The sequence below is a fragment of the Mus musculus genome, chromosome 18, assembly GCF_000001635.26.
Source record: "Mus musculus strain C57BL/6J chromosome 18, GRCm38.p6 C57BL/6J".
Lineage (NCBI taxonomy): Eukaryota > Metazoa > Chordata > Mammalia > Rodentia > Muridae > Mus > Mus musculus.
In genome coordinates this window covers 81802424-81821142 of record NC_000084.6, presented here as the reverse complement: position 1 = coordinate 81821142, position 18719 = coordinate 81802424, and the positions used below count along the sequence as shown (strand labels likewise).

Genomic DNA, 18719 nt, shown 5'->3' with positions numbered 1-18719 from the left:
GTTGTTCCTCTATCCTTTTTGAACTCAGCCCTGCATTTCAGAGACATGTGTTTAAGTCTGAGAGGGAGCCCAGCAGAAAGGCCCCTGTGTTGTTCTGATGCAGTCAAGGGGACTGGCTGCCATAATCTCACACATTGATGGATGGAGACAGAGTGGGAATGGGGAATCCTAAAGTGTGTGACTAGAGCCTCATGCCACAGACAGCAAGAGCTAGCCAAGTTGCTCACAGTAGGAGGTGGCCATCATGCTTAGCAACAGGGGTTGGCAGAGAAAGAAGCTGGCAGGGAAACCAGTGGTTTGGGGAACAGAGGGAGGAGTGCCTGAGAGGAGGGAAGCCTCTTGGTTTTATTCTTTTTTTTTTTAATTAGGTTGTATATATTCATTTAGTTATAGCAAAGGCCTTTCTGTGTTTCTTTTTCATTTTATGTGTTTTTGTCTGATACCAAAACACATGAAATCTATGTATAGTGGATCTTGCTCCATGATAGTTCAGCAATTGTGAACCCTGTACAGTGCTTAGGTCAGGGTAAGCAAACACACTTTCTCAAACAGTCCGCATTTGCTATTAGCTCCCTGAAGTGTGCCTTAGTGTCACCATCTCCCTCCTTATCCCCAGTGGCACTGGCCAATACCCTGGTAACACACATATTCCTGCAGGACTTAGGTGAGACTGGAATGAGAGAGACCATCCTGGAGATGAGTTCCAGGAAGAGGCAGGAGCTGTGGTGTTCTCACGATGTTCAGGGCTGTTCTTCCCAACTGAAGGAAGAGGAAATCTGAATGGAGAAGGGACACCTGTCAGCACCAGGCAAGAGGAGCACAAATGAGTTCCTTGTGTTACATGACTGGTACATGACTGTGGGCAAAGCAGACCCACCTTCAGTACTCAGGTGACCCTCCCTGCTTAAGAGACTCATTGGTGAGCATGCACTGTTTTCAAACTTACACAAAGTCATATAGTGACCTCATCGCCCAGACTTAAGTATCTTTAATGTCCCATATAGCATAGACTCCAAAGTGTCTATTTTTCAGAGAACCAACAGTGTTATATTCTGATATTTGTTATATTATGAAATTCAGGTAAATAAGAAACAACTCAACCCGAGACTCTACAGTCCAGTCTACTGTCATCCGACTCCCCAGGTAAGCTGTTTAAAATTCTTTGCATGTCCATATATTATTCTTTGTCGAAATTATTTGAGAACTTCATGATTTTAGTCATAGTTTATGGCTGTCAGGCCTCATAAGACTGTGGATAATACAAATATGTGTATAAAAATCTCTGTTGGATAATAGGAGATGGGCTGGGCTCGTTTATGACCTCAAATGTTTTGTCTGCTGCTAGATAATCTCATAAAGTGATATTATTCCTGGTTTGATGCTGTTCTTAAAGAACACGACTTTTGTGGCATTAATCATGACAATTACTTTAATGGCAGACTACTCAAACAACATCAGACAGGGCACTGTTCATATCTAAAAGAGGAGCTGAAGTCCCTGCTGCAGCTCTGTGCCTGCAGACGGATGTTTACATAGCAAGGCTCTCCACTGAAAGGAGTCATTCACAGGCCAAAAGGGACCAGAGAGGGCAAAGCAGCTGTCTATAAAAGTTGCCAGAAAGACCTGTATTTTGATGGAATTGAGATTGTATCAACCTGAACATCTAAAAGAATAGAATGGCTTTGAAATGTTGGTTAACCTTATAAAGTTGATTTATTTCTAAAGAGGCCATATAGAGAATGATAAGAACCTTCCCTCTGTTCTGTGTCTTTAATAAAAGCCTGAGAAACACAAATGCACACTGTTCTTCATGGTCCATAAAAAAAAAACCCTCAATTTTCTATGTATATATGTATATGTGTGTATATATATATATATGTATATATATATGTATATATGTTTTTATATATATGCATATGTGTATATATGCATATATATTTGTATGTATGTATATATAACTATATACATTCTGGAAAATACATTCTGAAATGCCGTCCTTCCAAGGCTGATAAAAGCTCAAAACTGTTGTGAGGTGTGAACATTGCATTACCTTAGAGAAGCAGCCAATGCACCGTAAGCGTGCTCTGCACTTCCCATGGCCAAGTCACAAAGCTGCCTGTTGCCACTTCCGACCCCGTGGTGAGTCCTCAGAATCTGATGTTGCTGCTGGCGTGGAAGATGGAAAGATCTGGTTGGTATGAAAACACATATCTTCTAAAATAAGCAGAACATGACTCTAGCATTAAGTGACGTCAAGAGCTGCAGTGTTATCAGTCTGCGGCTGCAGGCCTGAGATGGTCCAGGGTGTGAGAAGAGGATTCATGAAGACGTATTTGGCACAGATAGGCCTCACTGCACAGAACACAGGACTCCTAGAAGGTTCATCCCTTTACTACCATCCACCCCACCGTCATTACCTACCCCTCATCATCACCATCGTCAAGGTAATCTTCCATCCACCATCTACACCTCACTTTGCCCCGCTGACTCCATCCCTCCATTACCCATACATCCTTCTCAAATTCCCTCTTCTTGCTCTTAACAACCATCCTCTCCATCACTTTAATTTCTTTATCATTTCTCCAATCTTTTCCACTTCCACAATCCCCCCCACACACACATTAGCTGAGTTTCTATGTGATGCTGGGCTCCTTTGCACAGTATGAATGCAGCTAAGCAAAGACAGGACCTCAGTACTTTACAGTTCTGTAGGAGATATTCCCAAGTGTTCCAGACATTACAGTAAGCCCTGTGTAGGCCTGTGGTTGGATAACTTCCTTGCTAATTGAAGGTTAGAAAGGGCTGTGGGTAAAGATGGAGATAGCTCCCCAAAAAGATTCAGGACGAAGGAATAGAATTTGTAAAGAGAGGAAGGTCACGGAATGGCAAAGGAACACTGAGGACTTTGGTACAGTTGACACGTTATGTCAGGAGGAAAGGTCAAAGTGTAGTTTGTAAGTTCTGGTTGGAAAGGGTTTAAGAATGGCAGTCCCGTTTAATGAAAAGCCTTTCCCACATTCCAATAGAAGAAAAAGTACCTGGGTGTTATCTCACTGTTTCCACTTTCACTGGAGGGGAGACACTGCTGGGGCAGGGGGATGCTTGCTTCTGTTTAAAGGACGAAACACATTCATTGTGAACACCGTCAACAGTAATGGGTCTAGCAAGGGAAATGCATTCATCAGTGAGACGGTGCCCCACTGCTGCAAATGCAGTCTGCAGAGCACGTTATCTCAGGGATAGTTCAGACATTCACCCTGTGTGGCACCCGTGCACAGGCACAACAACACTGGAAACACAAAGAATGCTCAAATTATTTCTGCCCAAGGCTAATGAAAAATATAACAGAGTAATAGCTGGCAATGGTTTAGAGTCTAGAAGTCTGAAATATTCTAGAGGGGACAGCCTTCTCTCCTTAACAGCATCAACAACAATACATACATACACATGCACACAAGCGCACAGCTATAGTCATACACAGAAAAGTTTTTTTTTTTAAATCAAACATCAATCATAATGTTAATCATAAAGAAGTCAGACTCAAGGCCAGAGTGTAACTTCACCTTTTTTGTGAAGTGTAACCTCCTTTTTTGGAAAAAGTTTCCAAGAGGTTCCCTGTTGGTCAGTGTGGCCACTCTTTCTCAGGTATGTAGACAATGGCTATGCCCCTGTAAGCTGTGCTGTCTCCTGCTCTTCCTGTCACCCTCAGAATTCACAGACACTTTCAAAAAACTGAGCCAATAATCAACAAAGACATACATGTAGGATGGGACATTTGGGGTGGCATAGCAGGTACCACAATCTGCTAAGCCATCAACATCTCGGCTACCAGTCCTCCCTGAAGGGAGCTCTCCGGCACTTCTTAACCCTCCCAATGGAAGCCTAAGCCTGCTTCCTCCTCTGCCCCTTCTTCTAGGAGAGGGAGCAGCTGTTCCCCTCCTCCACATGATAGCCCTTCACGTCCTGAAGATGCTATTAGGTCAGCTCCCTGCTCCAGGCTAAGTGAGCGTAGATCCTTTAATCTTCCTTCATAGGTCCTATTTTCCGAGTCTTTAATCGTTTCTGCAGCTCTCTACAGAATCCCTTTCAGCTTGTTAAGCCCTGGTGTGTCACCTCTTCAGAGGGTGGCAGGAGGGTGGAAAAGCCAGGCATCACCAGCTCACGAGTATGTACCCTCAAAAAAACCACAGCCAAGTGACCTCCAAAACCTGCCTGTGGTCCTGCAGAGGGGAAACAAACCCTGAGAAATGGCGTCTCCTTCCATCGCTTTCTTCCAGCTCTCACAGGGCTCTATAACTTGTTACCGTTTTTTTTTTTTTTTTTTTTTTTTTGTTGTTGTTCAGATTGTGCAACAGTTTCAACGTGGCTTTTCATAATTTACCAGGTTCCTTTACTAACTAACCCCTTCTCCTTTCAACGACCAAACACTTCCATTGAATCTGTTTATCACTTTTGTTCTAAGCTTAAGGTTCAGGTCCTTTTGTCAAATTTCAAATGCATTCAGCATGGTGCCTCTGAGATGAATCGCAGCAGGAGGCACCTGTCTGGTCTGCAGAGCCCACTCATTACCTCTTGGTAGGCTCTATGGGGCCTCTGGGTATCTGCTGCCCTGGTGAGCCTGCTCCCACCCAGGAACTACATGTTGACCCTCTGTGCTATGTCCGCCTCTCCCCTGACCATGCATTGAGTTAGATTTCAGGGTCCTGATTAAATCTGGCCCCGATCTCTGCGGTGTTATCTGCAGCTCCCAGCCCGGGTACACTGCACACTTAATGAACTTGCTCTCCTTCCTATCATTCAGAAAATTGATGCAAGTGCTTAAACAGCATTGAACCCTGGATTCTCCACGGGGAAGCGGCACTCTCGTATGTATGCTCTCTCATATCGATATTGAGCCATTTACAAGTATGCTTTGAGTGCGGCCGGCCACCAAGCATTATCTTGCTTATGATTTGGGTCATCTTTTTCCTATGAGGAGTAGAATTCCACAGGCAGGACACCAGTGTCCCAGGAAACAATGCAACACGGGACAGTTTCTTTCTCTCAGGAGCTCATCTGGGATGCTGTTTTCCTGTCTTGTTAAAATCATCCTGTTGCCTGTTTGCCTTAAGAACAAGCCGTTATGGAGTCACCTGTGCTCTTTCTGAAGAAGGATTAGAAGACCTCAAATCTCGCTTATTTTCATTTGCATCCCTGTTTAAAAATATTACAAATGTATTTCAATTTAAAACGTGGGCAAACACACCGTAGGGCGTCAGCTCTCGAGTTTTTTCAAGTTCAAGATTCTCTGTCTGTCTATCTCTGTTTCTCTTTCTCCCTACAATTATATTTCCATGGCAGTATCTCTCTGTGGCTGACCTTCGGGTCCTTCTCCCTCAGCTTGCTGAGTGCTGGGCTTCTGGCCCAGTGTTTTCACTCAAGTTTGTTTAATGTCCTTTGCTTTAAAGCTATTAATATTCTCACCCCTAAAACCAAAACCTTTCATGAGAATCTAGCCATCCTTAGGGACGAATCCTCCCTGAGTATCACCTTCTCTGGACCTTTGATAAGGGGCCATGGCCTGGTTCCCTCCCCACCCAGTCCACATCAGGTTCCTGTTTTGATAAGGCGTGGCTGTTGACCTGAGAGCATCCAGGGCAAGCTGTACTCTTCTACCAGGGAGGGTGTTTCTTTCCTCTACTTCTTAAGGGCTCACCTAGACTTGACTTTGTATTACCCAGCAGCATTGAGCCAGGATGGCATCTTTATCCCGGCTTGGAAGGGGCAGACTCCACTCTGTTTTAACCTGTCTTCATGAAGGGGGTATCCCTCCTCATTTAAAAATGAAATAATATTGTTTCAAATGTGGCAATTTCCTTTTATTCTCAAAACAAGCAAACTGTAAATTGTCAAACAGAACAGGATAAAAGCATAATTACTGCTTTTATTTATTCATACCATATTAATGTAATATAATTATCCAGTAAGCAGACAGAACCTTATGAATATTCAACAACTACGGCAAACCAAAGCTGCAGACTAGTTATTCTAAGGGACACATAAAAAGAAGAACTTTAAAGACTGGAATAATTTTTCTCTGTTTTAAAACAACATGTGGTATGATTGCAGCTTTAAAGCCTATGCCTTTGAGAGTGGAATGAATGCAATTACAGACCAGAAAATACCATGGAATGAGGGGGCAAATTCCTGGTCTTAAAAACAAGCTGGTAGATAGGGCTTCCCCCAACTATAGTTCCATTCCTCCAAGTTAACCTTAACAGGTCCAAGGAAGACAAGAACAAAAACAAAACCAAGAGAACTCCAACAATCTCCACAGTAAAAGGAAAGAAAGTTGAACCATTAAGCAGCCAAGGGCTCATGCGGATAGCAGGAACAGCGCCCCAACTTCTAGGAAATAACGCTGGTAGTGGAACAGGAAACCATTCATCGTCAGAACAGATCCTACAGTATCCGGAGGGCAGAGCCTTGGGCTGCGATAGGGAAGAGAGGCACCAGGGCAAGGAGAGCAGGTCCTTGGTTGTGAAGCTCAGTGGGAACCGAGGATGGCAGAGGAATGGTCTGTCCAGCAGGAGGCAGAGCCTATGAAGGTAAACCTAGCCTTCATCAGGAGAAGCAATCTGGAGTCAGTAGTGCTGGGCTGAGTGCACCACCTTGTGCTGTAGGAGTCAAAGCTCAGAAGGCTGCACGGACGCCCAGCATCCATCCGTGAAGCTCTGTTTGTGCAGTACAGACTCTCCAGGTACAGCCTGCACTCTGCCTCCGTGGTGTAGATTCTCCACGTGTAGCTTGGACTCTATGTTCATAGTGAAGATTACTCAGGTATAGCCTAGACTGATTTTATAGTGTGAACTCCCATGTATGGCCTGGGCTCTTTGCTTACACAGTGTGGATTCCCAGTGTTCACTTTGGGATGCTCTGCTTTCAGGTTTGATTAAGTATATTTGGTACACACATTCACCAACTTTGCAGACTCACATCACTGTGCACTTTCTTTCTCAACATTGATGTGAAAGAGACATAAGAAAGAAAGTCCGGACTGTAAAATCGAACAGGTTGGTCTTATGTGATACATTCTATCTCTGTGCATTCGTCTTATTAATCGCTTTACCTTATTTTACCTAATTAGGAAATAGATTTTGAACATTGTACATTTTTGCTTTCCTGTTACAGATGGAGAAACAAAAGTGGCGAGGGAGTAAATTGCTTTCCAAAGGTAATTTCCCAAGAGTTGGTGGGAGCATCAATTCATTCATTCACTTATCCCATGGCTATTAGCTGAGTAGTTACCATGTCCTAACTGAGGAGGGACAGTGATGAGAAACACAGACAACGTTCCATCTTCTCTCTGTCACTGCCTAGAGCAGAGGAGACCATCTGGGTGCTAATTGCACAGAATCCATAGGCTGGTAACAAGGCGCTGGACATCACAACAATGGAAAACACCAGCCCCTGTGTAACCTGAGCTTAGGGGCATGGAGAGAAAGAATCCAGGGGAAAAGCACAAGGGTTGTTTTTAGCAAAGGAATAAGGTAGGTTAGTACCCTAGCAATGGGCACAGAGAGAATGCTGGTATGTGGAGAGGTTGGAAGGTTGGTCAGGAACCTATAGCTCCACCATAATAGTCACTAATTATTCACTGAGGTCTCAGAGGTGCCCTGGCTAAACCACAGGGTCCTGTGGGCTAATGGTCTCTTCTTTTGTTTTTGAGCATTGGAAATAAACAACACCCCATATGTTTGCACATCTGAGTTGTGCTGGTTGTTTCTTGTCAACTTGACACATGTTTCAGAATACAAACCTTGGTACATATTTGAGACCACAAACCTCTACTGAGAAAGTTCCTCAGAATTGGGTGTGGTGGCATACAACTTTGCTGATAGACATCTGAATTAGAAGCCAGCCTGAGCTACAGAGTCCAGGGCAGCCAGAGCTACACAGAAAAACTCTGTTTTAGAAAATGGAGGAGAGAGAGAGAGAGAGAGAGAGAGAGAGAGAGAGAGAGAGAGCGCAAGACAGCCAGAGCTACACAGAAAAACTTTGTTTTAGAAAACGAAAAAGAAAAGAGAGAGAGGGACAGAGGGAGAGGGAGGTAAGGAGGGGGAGGTATGGAGGGGGAGGGGAAGGGGGAGGGGTGGGGGAGAGGGAGAGGGAGAGGGAGGGAGAGGTAGAGAGGGGAAGGTGGGGAGGGGGAGGGGGAGGGGGAGAGAAAGAGGGAGAGGGAGTCAGTCCAAGAAAGCCAGAACTGAAAGAGAAAGAGGGGGGGTGGTTTCCATTATATTAATTGTAGGCAAGTTTGTAACATCTTTTCTTAATGATTGATGTAGTGACCCAGCCAATGAGGGGATAGCCTGTGGTACCTCTGGGTAAGTTATCCTAATTTGTATAATATCCAGAAGATGTTCCAACTAGTAAGAAAGAAACATGCTCCACTATGTTCATAGCAGCCTTGTTTATAATAGCCAGAAGCTGGAAAGAACCCAGATGCCCCTCAACAGAGGAATGGATACAAAAAATGTGGTACATTTACACAATAGAGTACTACTCAGCTATTAAAAAGAATGAATTTATGAAATTCCTAGGCAAATGGTTGGACCTGGAGGGCATTATCCTGAGTGAGGTAACCCAATCACAAAAGAACTCAAATGATATGTACTCACTGATAAGTGGATATTAGCCCAGAAACTTAGAATACCCAAGATATAAGTTACAATTTGCAAAACAGATGAAACTCAAGAAGAACAAAGACCAAAGTGTGGACACTTGGCCCCTTCTTAGAATTGGGAACAAAACACCCATGGGAGGAATTACAGAGACAAAGTTTGGAGCTGAGACGAAAGTATGGACCATCTAGAGACTGCCATATGCAGGGATCCATCCCATAATCAGCCTCCAAACGCTGACACCATTGCATACACTAGCAAGATTTTGCTGAAAGGACCCTGATATAGCTGTCTCTTGTGAGACTATGCTGGGGCCTAGCAAACACATAAGTGGATGCTCACAGTCAGCTTTTGGATGGATCAAAGGGCCCCCAATGGAGGAGCTAGAGAAAGTAGCCAAGGAGCTAAAGAGATATGCAACCCTGTAGGTGCAACAACATTATGAACTAACCAGTACCCCGGAGCTCTTGACTCTAGCTGCATATGTATCAAAAGATGGCCTAGTCGGCCATCAGTGGAAAGAGGCCCATTGGACTTACAAACTTTATATGCCCCAGTACAGGGGAACGCCAGGGCCAAAAAGTGGGAGTGAGTGGGTAGGGGAGTGGGGGGGAGGGTATGGGGGACTTTTGGGATAGCATTGGAAATGTAAATGAGGAAAATACCTAATAAAAAAATGTAGGCTGAGCAAACCTTGAAGAGCAAGCCAGTAAACAGAGTTCCTCCATGGCCTCTGCATCAGCTCCTACCTCTAGCTTTCTGTTTTGAGTTCCCGACCTAACTTCTCTGGATAATGACCTACCAACTGTAAAAATAAATTAAACTCTTTTGTCCTCAAGTTATTCCTAAACATAGTGTTATATCACAGCAAGAGAAACCGGACTTAGAAATTAGTACCTTACCTGCTTATGAGGCATTGCTTTCCCAGACCTGACTCTGCATTTTGGAGAGGATTATGGTGCCGTTTGAACTTTGAGCTATAAAAGTTATTAATTGTTCAGCGCTCAGATTGTTCTGTGGGAGCTTGGTAGATTAAAATGTTGATACATACTAAACTTGTTTTATAATTTAAAAAATCAACTTCAAATAAACATCCCTATAGTCACTCAGAGGAAGAAATGACATTTTCCCCTGAAATATAACTTAATCAGTTTATAATTTGCTGTTCAAAAATTGTATTGAAAGATTAGAAGAATTCTCCTACTAAGGTCTATTTTGGTGAGTCAGTGTGAGATACAAAACATTGATGTGTCTCTGGGTTTCTATTGCTGTGTTAAAACACCTCAATCAAATTCAACTCAAGATGAAAAGTTTATTTTATCTTACAGCTCAAGGCAACAGCTGATGGATACCAGGGCAGGAACTCAGTCAGGGCAGGAACTCAGAGGCAGGAACTGAAGCAGAAGCCATGGGAGAGTGCTGCTTCCTGGCTTACTCAGCCAGCTTGCCCACACTATCCAGGACCACGTACCCAGGGGTGGCCCAGTCCACAGTGAGCTGGACTGTGAATCCATCAACGCATTCCATCCAATAATCAATGCAGAAATGTACCATAGGTTTGCCCACAGATCTGTCTGCTGGAGGCTGTTTTGCAACTGATGTTTCCTCTTCTTGAATGGCTCTAGCTTGTGTCAAAATGACATAAAACTAAGCCAGTGCAAGAGTTACAGCTTTGAAATAGATGGATTTTATGTGCATGACTTAAAATATACTGAAGTGGGCAAGTCAGTTTCTTGGGACCCACTCTATTGGGCAATTTCCCTGCAGATCAATATGAAGAGGAACTTTTATAAAATTATTCTTGTTTAGATGAATTAATGATTTTATAGAATTCCTGCCTTGATTCAAATAGTTTTAGGAGTTAAAGTAATTGATAAAAATTTAAAGCAGATGGTTTAAATTATAATAAAGTTAGAATTGAGAATAGAATGTGGTCTATTCCTTGTAATGAGGACTGCATAAGTTAGAAAAGGAATATCGTGAGCTTTCATGCATTTCAAGCACATAATTGTATATGGAAGAGAAAAATAAACTTGGGACAAGCTAAGAACCATAGAAAACATTCATTCTAGGTTGGCTTTGAGTCCCTGGACCATGTGATCTAGGGATGTGGCCATAGTTTTCAGTGTGCACCATGAAAAGACAGGGTTATGAATAAAGAGTAAATAATTCTATTATAACAGTAGAGAACAGGTGATTAGCCAGTTTAGCTGATCAGGACTTTAAGAATAAGACATAAGATAGATGCGGAGCTGTTTCTTGGTAAATGCAATTTGGTGTCAGCTAAGAATAGGAAAGAACTTGCTACTATAGATTGGCCTTGCTTCAACTTTGTTAATAACAAAAGAATTATTGTTTTAGGGTTATGATGAGCTTGTGGAGAGAAAGATTGGAAATATCTAGTTAGGTATGGGTTTCAAAATAAGAATACATAATCAATAATTCTGTTGTAATTTCCTTTTGTGTAATTGTCTTAATCTGTCTTTGAAGAATATGGTTTTCTGGTGATGGTGTTTAGAGAATGTGTAATTTGTAGCTATGAGGTAATCTTTTTCTTGCATAAAGAACTCTGTCTTAGAGGATATAAAATGACTAGGAGAAAAAATAAGGTTGCTGGAGCCACCTTGTCGGGGTTTGCTACATCCAGCAATGTGTGTGTATATGTATGCATGTATGTATTTATGCATGCATGTATGTATGTATGTATGTATGTATGTATGTATGTGTATGGTGGAGATAGCTGGTTGGAGTTTGCTCCATTCACCAATGTGTATATATATATAAAACATTGTCTTGAGCTTTACCCCATCACCCCAGTGTGTGCTGTATGTATATATGTATGTATGTATGTATGTATGTGTATGTGCGAAGTTGTTGGAACTTGTCTTGCTTCATCCACTCAATGTCTGTGCATGAGTGTGTATGTGCATGCACATGCATGTGTGTGAGCATGTGTGAGTCTATATGTGTGTGTGCATGTGTGTGCATATGTGTGTGCATGTATGTGTGCGTGATAATTTTCCCTCTTTCTTTCCTTTGCTCTAGTCACAGGCTGACATCAGCACCAGCTCCCTGACAGCTACTATCTATCATCTTTCGGTACCGGTCTCCAGTCTCCGACTCTATGCCACACCTTGCTTTACTCTGTAGTGTTTAAGCTGGCTTTTGATAATCCAAGTATGAGTAAGAGTCCATCTATTATTTGACTAAACTGAGAGGAGATGCAGCACATATGCTGACTCCACTGAATTATTGGAGGGGCTGCTCGGCTGTCTGAAAATTTTTGGTAGAATAATGAGAAAATGTGTAAATCATTAGTTAATGTACATTCCTGTCATAAACGCAGTTTCTCGCTTTCCCCTCTGGCAAGTCACTCATTCTAAGTTCATCAGACTCTTCTCTCAGTTTGTGAGCCTCCTTCCCGGTGATGTGGCCTTTCTTGAAGAATTACCTGCCTTAGTTTTCTTTGGGTTTCATCTCAGAGGTTGACAAAACTAGAGCTTCAGCAGAAGTCTCACGGGGATCTGTGGAGTCAGAAACTGACTTCCAGGGACATTAGGGTGTCGGGCAGTGGGCCTACCAATGCAACCTTCCAGAAACTTAAGCAATCCAGAAAGAGACAGGTGCACAGCACAGCTGGGGACAGCATAGGGCCATTGCTGAATCACCTGAATCTAGCACTACCTACCAGGGAAGAGGCCCTGACCTTCAGGGTGTCTCTGCCTCTCTTCTCACCAGAGAAATACTGAGGTTTCAGATTTGCCCGGATGATTACACATGCCCCCACATTACAGATGTGACAAGATGATTACAGATGTGCTGAGATTATAGATGTCCCCAGATATTTACAGGTATGCCAGATTATAGATGTTTCCAGATTACAGGTAACTACAGATGTGACCAGATGTTTACATATCTGCCCAGGTTACAAATGTGTCCAGACGATTACAAATTACAGATGTATCCTGAATACAGATCTGCTCAACATGATATGAAAATAGAAAAAGAAAAGAAAAAGAAACTGTATAAAATGGGAGAGTAAAAATAAAAGGAGTATTCATGATTTTTAATAAAACTAAATTGTGTTTTTTAATAAGAAAACAGTCTTGCAAATAAATACAAACAGCAGAGAAAACAGCTGATTATCTAGAAGAAACCTGTTTGCTAAACTAATTATACATTATACAAAACTCAAATATAACAGATTCAGTGAAAGAAGTTTAGGGAAAAAACCAACCAGAAAGTCCTAGATGTCTTTTGTTTTAAATTATGTAAGATCAGATAATACAATGGTACAAAATTAAGCCATAATATAAGTATAAAACAAAGAGTTTTCCAAGTATTTTCATTAAGACAGCAAGAAAATGAGATATAAATCTGATAAAATTGAGAGATATCACTTGCTAAGTGTCGTTCATTCCTGTAATATGAACGGACCATGTTAGGAAGGCTGTTAGCACGAGTCCTATCTTGTTAACAGAGTTAATGGGAAGAACCTAGTATTTTTCATTTTAGATGTAAAATTCATACCTATCCCCAATCTAATGAATGGAGAGAAATAATCCCTGAGAGATCTTCCCTGACACAGCTCTTATATCTCATTTCAATAAGACACATTACAAGCATGATTTGAAATCAAGAAGACCCAGCATCCAACATGCTAGTGTGTGAAGTCACACGGAACAAGACACTGGAATTCCATGATCCGGATTGAGAACTGTTACCACAAGGAAGAATCAATTCATTGACACATGAGGGGGAATGATGGGGGCATGCCTGTTAGGCCCTGAGGACCAAATAAGATGGTAACAAGTCAACACAGGAGAAAGCCAACAGCCGTACTTTCATGTACAGAAATAACCTAAGAACAGTGACAGCGAAGCTGTTTTCATTATCACAGCAGCAGTTGGGAGCTGGGCCTGGGACGGTGCTCTTCCAATCCTGCTTCTCCCATCCTACCAGATAGGAGGACCACTGCACACCTGAGGCTGGCCTGACCTACAGACTGAGTTTCATCTCAAAAACCAATCTCTGCTGTGCTTTCATTGGGATATGCAGATATTTGTATGAGAAAAGAAATGTAAAAGAAGGAGCTAAGGAAATAGAAGAAGAGGAAGGTGAGGGGAAGAAGAAGAGAAGGAACTATGAGCTACTAATGCATCAAAAAATTAACACATCAAAAGCCAACATAGCTGTTGGAAGGAAGGTGGCTGGTTCTGGAAAGAGAGTCCACCAGACAGCAAAATGGATCAGAAAAAGAGGAAGAGGCCCACCTAGATACTGATTTAGTGTGTCATAATGGTATTATCTCTAATGTTGTAAAAATATTTGATTCTTAACATTTTTAACCAGTGGCTGTTTGCCATCTTCATAACCTTCCATGAAATATAAGTCAGGTCTATATTTCTCTTACCATACACAAGACTACACTGGAAATGTGTCAGGGAGTTAAGTGCGAAAATAATGTAATAAAACCGATAGAAGAAAACATGACTGACTTCCTTTACGGCTTAGGTATAAGGGTGGACCTTCTAACTGTGCATTATAATGTAGGTGCATTGAAAAAACAACAAAGATAAATACTCCTACATGGGAGATGGGTCAAACACAGATGAGAAGCCTGAAGAAAATCCCTGTAACATAGCGACGGATAAAGAGCTAACGTCACAGATGAATATAATCTCCAACCACAGCTCCAGGACCAGACAAGGGACCCACTCCTTTGCATAGCTCAGGACTTTGACATTCCAGCAGTTCTTTTTTTTTTTTTTTTTCACGCATAAACATACCAGTCAAGCAAATCTGACCTTTCCAGAATTGCCTGGAACACTGGTTTTATATGACACCTGGTCAACGTGTGACAAGAACCGGCCCTATGAAAGGAGAAGGGGAAGCCATTCACTTGTATGGGAAGTCTGGAGATGGACATGTAGCCAACAGAAGACCTTACTCACTGGCATAATGTTCTTGAAATCGCTGTCAAAGGAGAGAGAGAGAGAGGAGTTCTGTCATATAGCATGAACCCTGGAGTGAACTTCTGTCCAAATGGCCCAGGAGCGTGACTGGAGGAGAGGACTGAAGCCCTGTGGCTTTATCTGTACAGCAGGAGATACAGCGGTGCCCACCTCACGAAGCCATTTTCAGTGAAACTTGTCTGGGGAACACCCGGGGGCATTCTTCATAGAAATGGGACATGGAAATGCTAAGGGTTAAGCAGCCATTACCGCTGGTTTAACAGTATGTCCGGAAAAGGATAAAATGCTAAAACTTTGTGTAAACATATTATCGGAAACCATAAGATTAGAAAGGATACAAACGAAAACATGTTAGGAATAAGATGACGTTGTTTTCTAACATAGAAAATGGCTCTGGATTTGCTACTTTAACCCTTTAACAGCTGAGTTCATGGACTCACTTGCGGCTTACACATGCCAACGGGACCGTTTGTGATTCTGGGCCCGGATCCTACTTCCCTCTCTGTGGGGAGGAGCTGGCCTCCATCCCAGGGATATCAGCAGCATTCACAGGAATATATATCCTCACGGTACTCCATGATTAAAACCAGAGCTGGTGGGGGTGGCAAAATCCTTCAGGTAGACATCGTCCCAAACAGTAGTGGCAATTTTGAGAACCAAATTCCCTGAGAACCAAATTCCCAGAGAATCAAATTCCTGTTCCCAGTTTGGCTGTCCATTTTCTACGGACTCTACAGCACTGCTGTGTCAACAATGCTCAGATCTCAGCCCATTTCCCTGGCTCATAGAGACTGACTATTGCGGCATGAGCCACTGGGTCACCGAGCTGAGGTTCCTGTCTCTATCTCTGGCTGTGACTGTATGGTGGGTTGCCTGTTAATATATTTTCCCTGCTTTTCCATTGAACCATTCTTACCTTAATGAATTGTCTCCCAAGATTTGAAGTAGGAGGCTATTGGGTGTCCTTCTCAATTGTTCTTCTCTCTCATTTTGGCCACAGAGTCTCACACTGAAACCAAAGCTCACTGCTTTGGCTGGACCTGCCAGTGGTGAGCTTTAGTGATCCCGTCTCTGCTTCTCCGTGACAGAGATTTCAGGCCCATCCTGGGGTTCCCAGCTATAGCACAGACTCTGGGAACAGAACTCGGGGTCCCACACTTGCACAATGAGCACTTGCCCACTGATCCATCTCCCCAGCACCCCCACTTTTCACCTTTGCTCTAGGCGGATGCCACCTTAGGGCAGGGAGTGAGGGTGAGGCTCCCACCTGGTCTTTCTTTCCAGTAGGGAATGGATCTTATCTAAAATGGTTATTGAGCCGATTTTCCCTCTCCCATTGATTTGCAATGCTAATTAATTTATGAACACAATTTTCACGAGAGACAGACCAGTTTCTAGATGGTCTATTTCCTTCCCATTGATTTGTTTGTTTGGTTGGTTTGTTTGGTTGTCACCAATATTATTCCTCTTTTAAAACACTGAAGTTTTATGTTGCTTTTTATACTATTTTGGTTTTGTTTTTATGAAATGGATATTCTTGCAGAAAATGTGAACACCATAAACTGAAAATTAGGTAAAACCACCCAAAAAATATTGCCAGCTCAAAGCCTTTGTGTTTATTCCCCGTGTGGGCGGCTATGCCTGCCTCCCTCTGTTACTTTACCGTCATCCGTGGTGTTTGAGTCTGGAGGCACGTGGGGTTTTGGGGGGGTTCCCGACACACTCTTGCTTCCTCTGGCCACTCCACCCAGATTTACACTAGACCCCAACTTCTAAGAAGCTGTCCCTCCTCTGTGGTGGGAGTCACTGAGCACACTCTTTTGTATGTTCTGTGGTACTGTTGTTTGGGGATGGGGTCACTCTGTACCTCCTGTACCCTAAGAGGAGGTCTTTCATCACAAGATGGACTTGTCAGAGCAGACACGGGCCATCTCTTCCTAAGGACTTTTCTTGCATCCAAGGTCACTAGCTCCTAGACTTTGAGCTTCCAACGCTAGAGGAACATTGCAGACTTAAGCACAAGACTTGAGAGGGCCTTACTTTCCCGTGTGAGAGGAGTCCCAGGCTTGGGGAATGTGAACAACAGAGGCACTTCTCTGACCTACTGTGACCATCTGTCACAGGACTCATTTCCCACAAGTCTTAGAAAATAAATGGAACTCATGCAGTGGACTCCCCAAACTCAACAAGACGTGTAAATGTGTGCACCGTGGCCATGGACCGGGTGACCACGGACCGGACCGATCCTTCACTGCTGCTGATGGAAGGAGATGTTTGATTTGATGTTGCAAAAACTGACACCAGAGACGGAGAGCAAGACAGACAGAAATGGGGCACTGATACTCAACAGCTTGTGCCTACACCCACGTGGGTGGCAGGGAATGAGGAGGATCTTCTAGCAGCCCCCATGTGCGCAATCACAGTGGATTTAAAACTGCCTCAGAAGGAATCCTACTGGGAGCGTTTAGGTCCACAATTACAGTAAATGAAGATTCAGAATTAGCAAACGCATTCCACTTAATTAGAAACATTAAGTAAGCACCACACATGTACAGTAGTGTGCGCGCTAAGACGAGAAAAGAGCTGACCCTGAAAAGTCTTTCTTTCTCTTATTCTAAATCTCATTTGCCTTATGTTTAAGAAACTATTGATATTTCCACCAAATGGACACACACATATACACATACATGGATACACATATATTCACATACATGTACATATTTACACACATGCATATACACCCACTCACACATACATATACATGTGCATACACACTCACATACATGGATAAACATACATTCATATACACACATCCACAAATACACACATGTATACACATGCATACACACACTCACATGCATACATACACATATATACACATATACCCATATACACATGCATATACACACTTACATACATGGATAAACATGTATTCATATACACACATACATGTACAAATACATGCATGTACAACACACATACACACACCCTCACATGCATATATACACATGCATATACACACATATATACGTGTATACACACATACACATACATGTATCCACATACATTCACATACATACCCATACATGCACAAATACACACACACACACACACCAGCCTGTACATTGTAGGAGCTTACATGGATCTAGCCTGCCAGGAAAGAAGGAGGTGACTGTTTTGCCACGGGAAGAGTATTACAGATTCATATTTCCTTTGACTTGATGTCCCGACTTCTTGACTCTGATGATTTTCAGTGTTAAATGCTCATAGCCAAGGCTTGGGAGAGGGCTGTGAGAATCTGTAGTCAGGATCTCAAGAAGCTGTGAGGGATCTGAAGAAGGAAAGAAGTGGGAATCCACAACAAAGAGAACGGTGGAGGTAAGGGCGCCACGTGGCCACTGAAACCAATGGAGGTAAGGGCGCCACGTGGCCACAGCTCTGTGTCCACACGGGGCCCTTGTTAGCACACTGGCATCTTCAGCGTTTCAGCTGTTGGTTTTTACGTGAAGGGGGATGATCTGACGTGTCTTCATTTCTGCGTTCATTTTATTTTGTTCACTTACTTATTGCTTTGGTAGTGCTAGAGAGCAAACGTTATGAATTCCAGACAACTGCAGAACCACCACACTCCCAGCCGCACAGCTTAGTTTTTAACGGTAATATCTGAGTCGAGCTGCTGTATCTGCAACCCAGGATCCCTATCAGGGGCAGAGGGTCCCTATCACTGCACCCCAATCTTGACCCCACGGAAACACGGGTGTCACCTCACTGGGTATCAGAATGGCATCTCCACTTTTCATCTGGGCTATTTTCTATTTCAAACTCATTGAGAAACATCACAGCCTATTGCGCTGCCGCTGAGTGTCATGTGACAGTGCTGTCGACTCAGGGACACAAGCCAAGCAAATGAATTCACCAGAGAGAACACGAGTTTTTCCCAGCACTCACTGAAAAATGAAATCGTTTTCTTTATGACTTAAATTTGCTCTTCTTGGGTCAAGCGTTTGATTAAACAGATAATTGCAAGAATCAATTTTTCAAGTGCTTGCATGAGGATTTTCTCCTTGCCTTCACCACATTTGTT

General features: G+C 42.9%; 1 long non-coding RNA gene across 2 annotated transcripts in view; it reads right to left on the bottom strand.

Annotated features, from left to right (window-relative positions):
* Positions 1-2050: 2050 nt before the first annotated feature.
* The window catches only part of Gm46614, a 47034-nt gene continuing 30365 nt past the window's right edge, over positions 2051-18719 (bottom strand). The window contains exon 3 of one of the 2 annotated variants that reach the window (XR_001782423.2): positions 2051-2166. This is a non-coding gene — a long non-coding RNA (predicted gene, 46614). The remainder of the gene's footprint in view (positions 2167-18719) is intronic. The other variant, XR_001782424.1, reaches the window with a different exon arrangement.